General features: G+C 42.4%; 1 non-coding gene across 1 annotated transcript; it reads right to left on the bottom strand.

The window, feature by feature from the left end:
• Positions 1–3,519: 3,519 nt before the first annotated feature.
• LOC123095253 (small nucleolar RNA R71) lies at positions 3,520–3,623 on the bottom strand. The gene has a single exon (XR_006446152.1). It is a non-coding gene; the product is annotated as a small nucleolar RNA R71 (small nucleolar RNA).
• Positions 3,624–10,774: the final 7,151 nt, after the last annotated feature.

Raw genomic sequence — 10,774 nt, 5'->3', positions numbered from 1 at the left:
AATTACGTATGTTGTCATAACGGTTCGACCGATAAAGATATTCGTAGAATATGTAGGAGCCAATATGGGCATCTAGGTTCCTCTATTGGTTATTGACCATAGAGGTGTCTCGGTCATGTCTACAGAGTTCTTGATGAAGGAAATATGCACTAGAGCAATAATAAAGTTATTATTTTATATTTCCTCATTCATGATAAATTTTTATTATTCATGCTAGAATTGTATTGATCAGAAACTTAAATACATGTGTGTGAATACATAAACAAATATAGTGTCCCTAGTAAGCCTTTACTAGACTAGCTCGATGATCAAAGATGGTTAAGGTTTCCTAGCCATGGACATGAGTTGTCATTTGATAACAGGATCACATCATTAGGAGAATGATGTGATGGACAAGACTCAACCGTTAGCTTAGCATAATGATCATTCAGTTTTATTGCTATTGCTTTCTTCATGTCAAATACATATTCCTTCGACTATGAGATTATGCAAATCCCGGATACCGTAGGAATGCCTTGTGCACTATCAAACGTCACAACGTAACTGGGTGATTATAAAGATGCTCTACAAGTATCTCCGAAGGTGTCTGTTGAGTTGGTATAGATCAAGATTAGGATTTGTCACTCCGAGTATCGGAGAGGTATCTCTGGGCCCTCTTGGTAATACACATCATAAGCTTGCAAGAAAATGACTAAGGAGTTAGTCACGAGATGATGTATTACGGAATGAATAAATAGACTTGCCGGTAACGAGATTGAACTAGGTATGAAGATAGCGACGATCGAATCTCGGGCAAGTAACATACCGATGGACAAAGGGAATTACGTGTGTTGTCATAACGGTTCGACCGATAAATATCTTTGTAGAACATGTAGCCATGTAGGAGCCAATATGAGAATCCAGGTTCTGCTATTGGTTATTGACTAGAGAGGTGTCTCGGTCATGTCTACATAGTTCTTGAATCCGTAGGGTCCGCACGCTTAACGTTCGATGAGGATATAGTATTATATGAGTTATGTGATTTGGTGACCGAATGTTGTTCGGAGTCTCGGATGAGACCACGGACATGAAGAGGAGTCTCTAAATGGTCGATAGGTAAAGATTGATATATAGGACGATGGTATTCGGACACCGAAAGTGTTCCGGAGGGTACTGGGTACATATCAGGTCATTGGAAGGGGTTCTGGGCACCCTGATAAGCACATTTCATATACATCTTTTGGCACTCAAATATGCGGTTTATTGAGATATGACCATCAATTCTTGCTGTGAAGTATTGAATATTTGCATGAAAATCATATAAAGGATCATTTACTAGTCTTTGGTCTATTTTGCAGAAATGTGCGCAAAGGCACTATAAATCTTCAAGATCCGGACTAAGTGGCTAAGAGAACGAAGAAGAGGAGGAAGAATGGACCCGATCGTGAAGAAAAGATGTAATCAGAGGGGCCAAGCTAAAGTTGGAGGGATCATCTTGTGAAGAAAGAAAAGAAGTGGAAGGGCAAAAGAGCAAAAGTGGCAGATCAGAGGAGGGGGATCAAAATCCCTAGCAGTAGCGCCGATCCCCTTTGGGCCTGGCACACATCTCTCTCCCTCACCCCTCCTTCTCCAACTCTGGCCGCCGCCACCGCCAGGCTGACGTAGGGCGCGCCACCAGCCCCACCAGCGCCATCCCTCCACTTTGCCGTCGCGCCACCCACCTCCAGCACCACATCACCCATCTCCATCCACCAGCGCCACCAGCTCCACCAGCGCCATCCCTCCACCATCACCACTCACGCGTCCCATCAGACACGAGGACGCGGGCGTCTGAACCTCCGAGCGAGTCCTTCCCTTACCTCTGCTGCTGCTCTTCCTTGCGCCCCTGTGTTACTGTCCTTCTTCCCCTCGACCTCCTGCTGCTACTACTCCCTCTCTCCATTGCTTTGCTGCTGCTCTATATCTCCTTGACCTGCTGCCGCGCCTTCTCTCTTCCTCCCCTACCGCTGCTGCTCTTCTTCTTCCCTTGCCTCGCTGTTCTTGTTCCTTGTCTCTCTGTCTTTCTGATGCTCTTCTTCTATTGCCGCATCTTCTTGTTGCGCCCCTGCTGCTTCTCCCTCAACTCTCTCTGCTGCTCCTCTCACGCCCTACTGCTTCTCTCTCTCTCTCTCTCTCTCTCTCTGTAATTTCTATGTATCAGAGACGTGTTAGACCTTGTGTTATTCAGACTTGTGCTTGTTTGGTTGTTCTCTATTAATCTGCAAGAAGTAGAACAATTTAGTGTCACTTTTGTTGACATGTAAGAACTAGCTATATATGTCACACATATTCTGTACTTGCCGATGATTGGTGTCCAGTTTATTGTTTGTGTGATATAAATGCATATGTGTGTGTGTTTGATGTGAAACAATTATATATATGGGGCCTGTATTTCAGTTAGTGGTCTGTATAAATTCAGATTACTACTTGTGATTCTATTTTGTATTGAAATTACTCTTTGTGGTAGTCAGTTGTGTGATCATTTAATTTTCAGTCTCTATATTAGCTCTGTACCTGTAATATTTGTTGTGACATGAAGCATTATCATCCATGTCCTTTATCTTGTTTCTTCTCTCTGTCATACATTTGTTAGATAAATATATGTGTTCTAGTATTGTTGTTTCCCTTTGGTCATATTTGTATTCTTGTGTCAGTGTCTACTTTCTCAAGTAAAACGATAATACCAAAAAGACTAAAAGTACAATCTGAACCTCCCTTTGTTTCTGTGTCATTTCCTTTATTGATACTCTTGTTAGTGTTAGTTATTTTCTATTTTCATCACCCAATATCATGTTACCTAGCTTTAGCTGAGCATAGTTGCCATCGCCTAGTCCCTGAGGAGAACACGACACTCGCAGTTTGGGCGTAAAACCCCACTGTACTTACAATTGATCATTTTGGCGCCGTTGCCGGGGACTAGCATCGAGCGATTGTGTTAGGCTATAGACTAGATTTACTTTAGTTCCTTGTTCAATTCGTCGTGTATTTCATCTTCAGTGTTTTTCTTCTACTTTCCCCCATTGTTGGTTTGGCTTATTAGGATACTAACCTTCTGACTAGTGTTTACTGTTTATGAGTGTGTGTAGGGAATCATAAATCTTTGCTGGTTGTTCTATAGTTACACTTGGTTAAGATATGACATTGCTTCGTGATCTTTGGATGCCAAGTAGTCAATGTTATATCACAGGACCGGTTTGGCCAACTATTGAGGCAGAGAATTTTGAGATGAAGCCTGGTCTTACTGCTTTGGTTCAACAACAACAGTTTGGAGGACTGCCCACTGAGGATCCCTATGAGCACTTATACCGAGTCATGGAGTATTCAGGTACAGTCAAGTACCATGGAGTTCCTCAAGATGCTATCAAGTGCATGCTGTTCTCATTCTCTCTCCGGGATGATGCTCATGCTTGGTATCGATCCTTGCCATCAAGATCATTCAGTTGGAACGAGATATCACAAGCTTTCTTGGATAAATATTTCCCACTACACAAGCAGTCCGCAATTCGAGATGAGATCCTCAGCTTTGTTCAGCGTGAAGGCGAGAGCTTGTATGATGCTTGGGAGAGATATAAGGCTTTATTCAGGAGATGTCCTAACCACGGGCTCGAGAGATGGTTAGAGCTGCAGATATTCTATAGAGGATTGACCTGGGACACTCGAGCTTACGTCGATATGGCAGCGGGCGGAGCTATTACAAACAAGACACTTGATGATGCTTTTCTGCTGATTGAGAGCATAACTTTCCACCAACATCAGTGGTACTATGATAAGCCCACCTCTGATTCATTGGTTTGCTTGCAACAAATCACTACACCTCAGCCGCCAATTCTTACACAAAATCCTGAACCTCTATCTCAGTGTGACAAGATTGAGCTTGCATGGATTATCTTTGACGATGATGACACCATTCTAGTTGACACACGCGCTACAGATCACATGGATACTAGTGTTGGAGATTCAGTTTTGCATTGTGATGATTCTTCCATGGATGAGCCGGAGCTGCAGTTAGTTGCTTTTGATATTGAGGAGTCACCTTTAGTTCATATTGAGCATGTGCTGGTAGAGCCAGATATGGAGAAGTTCTCCTTCAATGATGTCTGTTGCATTGATTCCTCAACACTTGAGCCTGAGATGGAGAGCTTCATGGTTGATTATGATGAGGTGGATTCAAATGTCAAGGAGCCAAGCTCTACTATTTCACTTGTTGACATGAGTCCAGTGGAAATTTCTACAAGCACACCTCACTTGGTATCTTCAATTGAGGTAGTCCTGAAGGTTCTTCCTAACTATCTCAGGTATGATCTCAGCTTTCTTGACAAGATATGCCATATCATGGATACTGCCTATGCACCATGCGGTCTATTGATGATATCTATTTGTCATATGCTTAGATATGCTTATGTGATAGGATACTCTATTGATGACTTAGAGGGCATTGTCCCTATCATTTGTATTGGCTTGTTTGTTGAGTGTTCTTTCAGGTTTACGCTTGTGTACCATTCATTGTGGGCTGACCAAGTTCGAGATGACATCCCATGGGATCCTGGTGGACTCAAAGCATGGCGATGAGGAGAAGCAATGGGGCACACACGAAGAAGAGTGAAGTTGGAGCATCCATAAGGAAGGAAAGGAGAAGAGCTGCAGTTGGTGAGGTGATCAAGCGAGTGCAACTTCATTAAGCCCGGTGAGCTGTTTCATGACCCATTCTGAATATCACAAATACATGCTGAATTCAATTGCTAGTGGGGTTGCTTGAGCCAGTTATTACTTGTTGTCAAGCTGAATCTCACCTTTGGCATTGTGCTTGATGTGAATTTGTGAACTTGATTTTTGAATGCCTTGTAAATTAGTGATCTACACCATGCATGCTTTGCTAAAATTAGTGAGAACTGCTAGTTTTTAGTGCTCAAATCCCTAGTACACTAGAAAACTTAATCATTTTATGCATTTACTATGATACACCTAGATCACCATGTTTAGATGCTGAATTTGTGCTAAGTGTGTTCCCATTGAGAGCAATCACCTAACCACTATGGATTAGCATGCTATGTTCCCTGGATCGGTAGCATGTGAACCCGACATGGGAGAAGTGAGGATTCCTATTTTCTATGCTTATGCATTGTTCATTTACAAAAAAGTATATCTAACAATAAATAGTTATCTGACCTTACCTAACAGTAGCATGTCATGTTCCCTGGATCGGTGGCTTGTGAAATCTGGTTGGACCGGATAGGAGTTAATTATATTAAAAAATGCTATAATTGTTGAACCAGGTGTATACCATGTTCTCGGGATCGGTGGTATGTTCCTTTGGGGAGACAAACAAAAAAAACTATATAATTGGTCGAGCCGGGTGTATACCATGTTCTCAAGATCGGTGGTATGTTCCTTTGGTGAGATCAATAAAATATTATCATTACTTCCTTCAAATTCAATAAGTGGTTCAACCACAAAGTTATATTTTTGCAAATAAGAGATTTAGTTCCAGTTCTTTTTGTTCTCGGGATCATGCTCTCTTTAGGAACCATTTGGCGCAGTCATCATTTAAACTTGTTGATCCTCTTTTATCATTGTAAAAGTTTAAAATGGTCATGCTTACTAGTATCCTATTGCTTTGTAGCACTCTTGACCATTGATTTGCACTAGCTAAGTCCAAAGCATGCATTGTTTAGAGATCTACTTCACTTGGCATTCTCTAGTTAGCTCACTATTCACTATCTTGGTCTTGTCATATGCCTTTACTTGAGGACAAGTAAAGATTTAAGTGTGGGGGAACTTGATAAGCACATTTCATATACATCTTTTGGCACTCAAATATGCGGTTTATTGAGATATGACCATCAATTCTTGCTGTGAAATATTGAATATTTGCATGAAAATCATATAAAGGATCATTTACTAGTCTTTGGTCTATTTTGTAGAAATGTGCGCAAAGGCACTATAAATCTTCAAGATCCGGACTAAGTGGCTAAGAGAACGAAGAAGAGGAGGAAGAATGGACCCGATCATGAAGAAAAGATGTAACCAGAGGGGCCAAGCTAAAGTTGGAGGGATCATCTTGTGAAGAAAGAAGAGAAGTGGAAGGGAAAAAGAGCAAAAGTGGCAGATCAGAGGAGGGGGATCAAAATCCCTAGCAGCAGCCCCGATCCCCTTTGGGCCTGGCACACATCTCTCTCCCTCACCCCTCCTTCTCCAACTCTGGCCGCCGCCACCGCCAGGCCGACGTAGGGCGTGCCACCAGCCCCACCAGCGCCATCCCTCCACTTCGACGTCGCGCCACCCACCTCCAGCACCACATCGCCCATCTCCATCCACCAGCGCCACCAGCTCCACCAGCTCCATCCCTCCACCATCACCACTCACGCGTCCCATCAGACACGAGGAAGCGGGCGTCTGAACCTCCGCGCAAGTCCTTCCCTTACCTCTGCTGCTGCTCTTCCTTGTGCCCCTGTGTTACTGCCCTTCTTCCCCTCGACCTCCTGCTGCTACTACTCCCTCTCTCCATCGCCTTGCTGCTGCTCTATATCTCCTTGACCTGCTACTGCGCCTTCTCTCTTCCTCCCCTACCGTTGCTGCTCTTCTTCTTCCCTTGCCTCGCTGTTCTTGTTCCTTGTCTCTCTGTCTTTCTGATGCTCTTCTTCTATTGCTGCATCTTCTTGCTGCGCCCCTGCTGCTTCTCCCTCAACTCTCTCTGCTGCTCCTCTCACGCCCTACTACTTCTCTCTCTCTCTCTCTCTATAATTTCTATGTATCAGAGACGTGTTAGACCTTGTGTTATTCAGACTTGTGCTTGTTTGGTTGTTCTCTATTAATCTACAAGAAGTAGAACAATTTAGTGTCACTTTTGTTGACGTGTAAGAACTAGCTATATATGTCACACATATTCTGTACTTGCGATGATTGGTGTCCAGTTTATTGTTCGTGTGATATAAATGCATATGTGTGTGTGTTTGATGTGAAACAATTATATATATGGGGCCTGTATTTCAGTTAGTGGTTTGTATAAATTCAGATTACTACTTGTGATTCTATTTTGTATTGAAATTACTCTTTGTGGTAGTCAGTTGTGTGATCATTTAATTTTCAGTCTCTATATTAGCTCTGTACCTGTAATATTTGTTGTGACATGAAGCATTATCATCCATGTCCTTTATCTTGTTTCTTCTCTCTGTCATACATTTGTTAGATAAATATATGTGTTCTAGTATTGTTGTTTCCCTTTGGTCATATTTGTATTCTTGTGTCAGTGTCTACTTTCTCAAGTAAAACGATAATACCAAAAAGACTAAAAGTACAATCTGAACCTCCCTTTGTTTCTGTGTCATTTCCTTTATTGATACTCTTGTTAGTGTTAGTTATTTTCTATTTTCATCACCCAATATCATGTTACCTAGCTTTAGCTGAGCATAGTTGCCGTCGCCTAGTCCCGGAGGAGAACACGACACTCGCAGTTTGGGCGTAAAACCCCACTGTACTTACAATTGATCACACCCCCGGCAAAAGATATGGGCCTTATGGGCCAAGAGGTGAAATGCACTAGCCATAAGGGGCTGGTGCACCCCCCATATGGGCCAACCAAGGTGGAGAAGGAAAGGGGAAGGAGGAAAGGAAAGAAAGGGAATAGGATTCCCCCTTCCTTCCCCTCCCCCCTATTTCCTTCCCCCTCTGATATATATGGCAGGGGGCGCGGCCTGGGAGGATCCCAAGTAGGATTCGGTCCTACTTGGGGTGCCTCCTAACCTCTCCCCTTCCCCTCCCACCTATATATATGTGGGGGGAGCCCCTAGCACAAACAAGACAATTGCCTAGATGTGTGCAACGCCCCCTCCACCGTTTACACCCCCGGTCATATTTTCGTAGTGCTTAGGTGAAGCCCTGCGGAGATCACTTCACCATCACCGTCTCTATGCCGTCCTGCAGACGGAACTCATCTACTACCTCAACGTCTTTCTTGATCAAGAAGGCGAGGGACGTCACTGAACTGAACATGTGCAGAACACGGAGGTGTCGTGCATTCGGTATTTGGTCGGTTGAAGCGCGAAGAAGTTCGACTACATCAACCGCATTGTGAAACGCTTCTGCTTACGGTCTACGAGGGTACGTAGACAAACTCTCTCCCTCGTTGCTATGCATCTCCATGGATAGACCATTGCGTGTGCGTAGAAATTATTTTGTTTTCCATGCAACGATTCCCAACAGTGGCATCATGAGCCAGGTCAATGCATAGATGATATGCACGACTAGAACACAAAGAGTTGTGGGCGGTCATAATCATACTACTTACCACCAACGTCTTATTTTGATTCGGCGGTATTGTGGGATGAAGTGGCCCGGACCAACCTTACATGTCCACGTACATGAGACCGGTTCCACTGACAGACATACAACTAGTTTTGCATAAAGGTGGCTGGCAGGTTTCTTATTCTCCTACTTTAGTTCAATCGAATTTGACTATGGTTGGTCCTTGAAGAAGGTTAAAACAGCAAACTTGATGAAACACCATTGTGGTTTTGTGCGTAGGTAAGAACGGTTCTTGCTAGAAGCCCGTAGCAGCCACGTAAAACTTGCAACAACAAAGTAGATGACGTCTAACTTGTTTTTGCAGGGTATGTTCTGATGTGATATGGTCAAGACATGATGTGATAAACGTTATTGTATGAGAGGATCATATTTTGTAAAAGTTATTGGCAACCGGTAGGAGCCTTATGGATGTCTCTTTATTGTGTGAAATGCAAATGCCATTTAATTGCTTTACTTTATCACAACGCGTTAGCGATAGTTGTAGAAGCAATAGTTGGCGAGACAACCACGACGCAACGATGGAGATCAAGGTGTCGAGCCGGTGACGATGGAGATCATGACGATGCTTTGAAGATGGAGATCAAAAGCACGAGATGATGATGGCCATATCATGACACATATTTTGATTGCATATGATATTTATCTTTTATGCATCTTATTTTGCTTAGTACGATGGTAGCATTATAAGATGATCCCTTCACTAAATTTCAAGGTAAAAGTGTTCTCCCTAAGTACGCACCGTTGCTACAGTTTGTTGTGTTGAGACACCATGTGATGATCAGGTATGATATACTCTATGTTCACATACAACGGGTGCAAGACAGTTTTGCACATGCGGAATACTTGGGTTAAACTTGACGAGCCTAGCATGTACAGACATGGCCTCTGAACAGTGGAGACCGAAAGGTCGAACATGAATCATATAGTAGATATGATCAACATAGAGATGTTCACCATTGATGACTACCCTATCTCATGTGATGATCAGACATGGGTTAGTTGATTTGGATCACGTATCACTTAGATGACTTGAGGGATGTCTATTTAAGTGGGAGTTCATTAGTAATTTGATTAATTGAACTTAATTTATCATGAACTTAGTCCTGATAGTATTTGCAAATTATGGTGTAGATCAATAGCTCACGATGTAGCTCCCCATTTTTTTTGATACGTTCCTAGAGAAAAATAAGTTGAAAGATGATGGTAGCAATGATGCGGACTGGGTCCATCATCTAAGGATTATCCTCATTGCTGCACAGAATAATTATGTCCTTGATGCACTGCTAGGTGACAGACCTATTGCAGGAGCAGATGCAGACGTTATGAATGTTTGGAAAGCTCGATATGATGACTACTTAATAGTTTAGTGCACCATGCTTTATGGCTTAGAACCGGGACTTCAAAAACATTTTGAATGCCATGGAACATATGAGATGTTCCAAGAGCTGAAATTGGTATTTCAGATTCATGCTCGTGTCAAGAGGTATGAGATCTTTACTGTGCCTACAAGATGGAGGAGAATAGCTCAGCCAGTGAGCATGTGCTTAGAATGTGTGGGTACTACAATAGCTTGAATCAAGTGGGAGTTAATATTCCAGATAAGATAGTGATTGATAGAATTCTCTAGTCACTGTCACCAAGCTACTAGAACTTCATGATGAACTATAGTATGCAAGGGATGATGAAAACAATTCCCGAGATCTTCGCGATGTTGAAATCAGTGAAGGTAGAAATTAAGAAAGAGCATCAAGTGTTGATGGTTAACAAAACCACTAGTTTCAAGAAAAAGGGCAAAGGGAAAGAAAGGGAACTTCAAGAAGAATGGCAAGCAAGTTGCCACTCCTGTGAACAAACCCAAAGCTGGACCTAAGCCTAAAACTGAGTGCTTCTACTGCAAAGGGAATGGTCACTAGAAAGGAAACTACCCTAAATACTTGGCGGATAAGGATGGCAAAGTGAACAAAGGTATATTTGATATACATGTTATTGATGTGTACCTTGCTAGTGTTTGTAGTAGCTCCTGGGTACTTGATACCGGTTTAGTTGCTAAGATTAGTAACTCAAAACAGTAGTTGCAAACATAGACTAGTTAAGGCGAGGTGACGATGTGTGTTGGAAGTGATTCCAAGGTTGATACGATCACCATCGCACACTCCCTCTACCTTCGGGATTAGTGTTTAACCTAAATAAATGTTATTTGTAGTTTGCGTTGAGCATGAATATGATTTGATCATGTTTATTACAATATGGTTATTCAATGAAGTCAAAGAATAATGTTGTTCTATTTACATGAATAAAACCTTATATGGTCATACACCCAATGTGAATGGTTTACTGAATCTCGATCGTAGTGATACACATATTCATAAATTGATGCCAAAAGATGCAAAGTTGATAATGATAGTGCAACATACATGTGACACTGCCGTTTAGGTCATATTGGTGTAAAGCGCAT

Source organism: Triticum aestivum, chromosome 4B (genome assembly GCF_018294505.1).
Source record: "Triticum aestivum cultivar Chinese Spring chromosome 4B, IWGSC CS RefSeq v2.1, whole genome shotgun sequence".
Taxonomy (NCBI): Eukaryota; Viridiplantae; Streptophyta; class Magnoliopsida; order Poales; family Poaceae; genus Triticum; species Triticum aestivum.
This window is presented reverse-complemented; position numbering and strand designations above follow the sequence as displayed.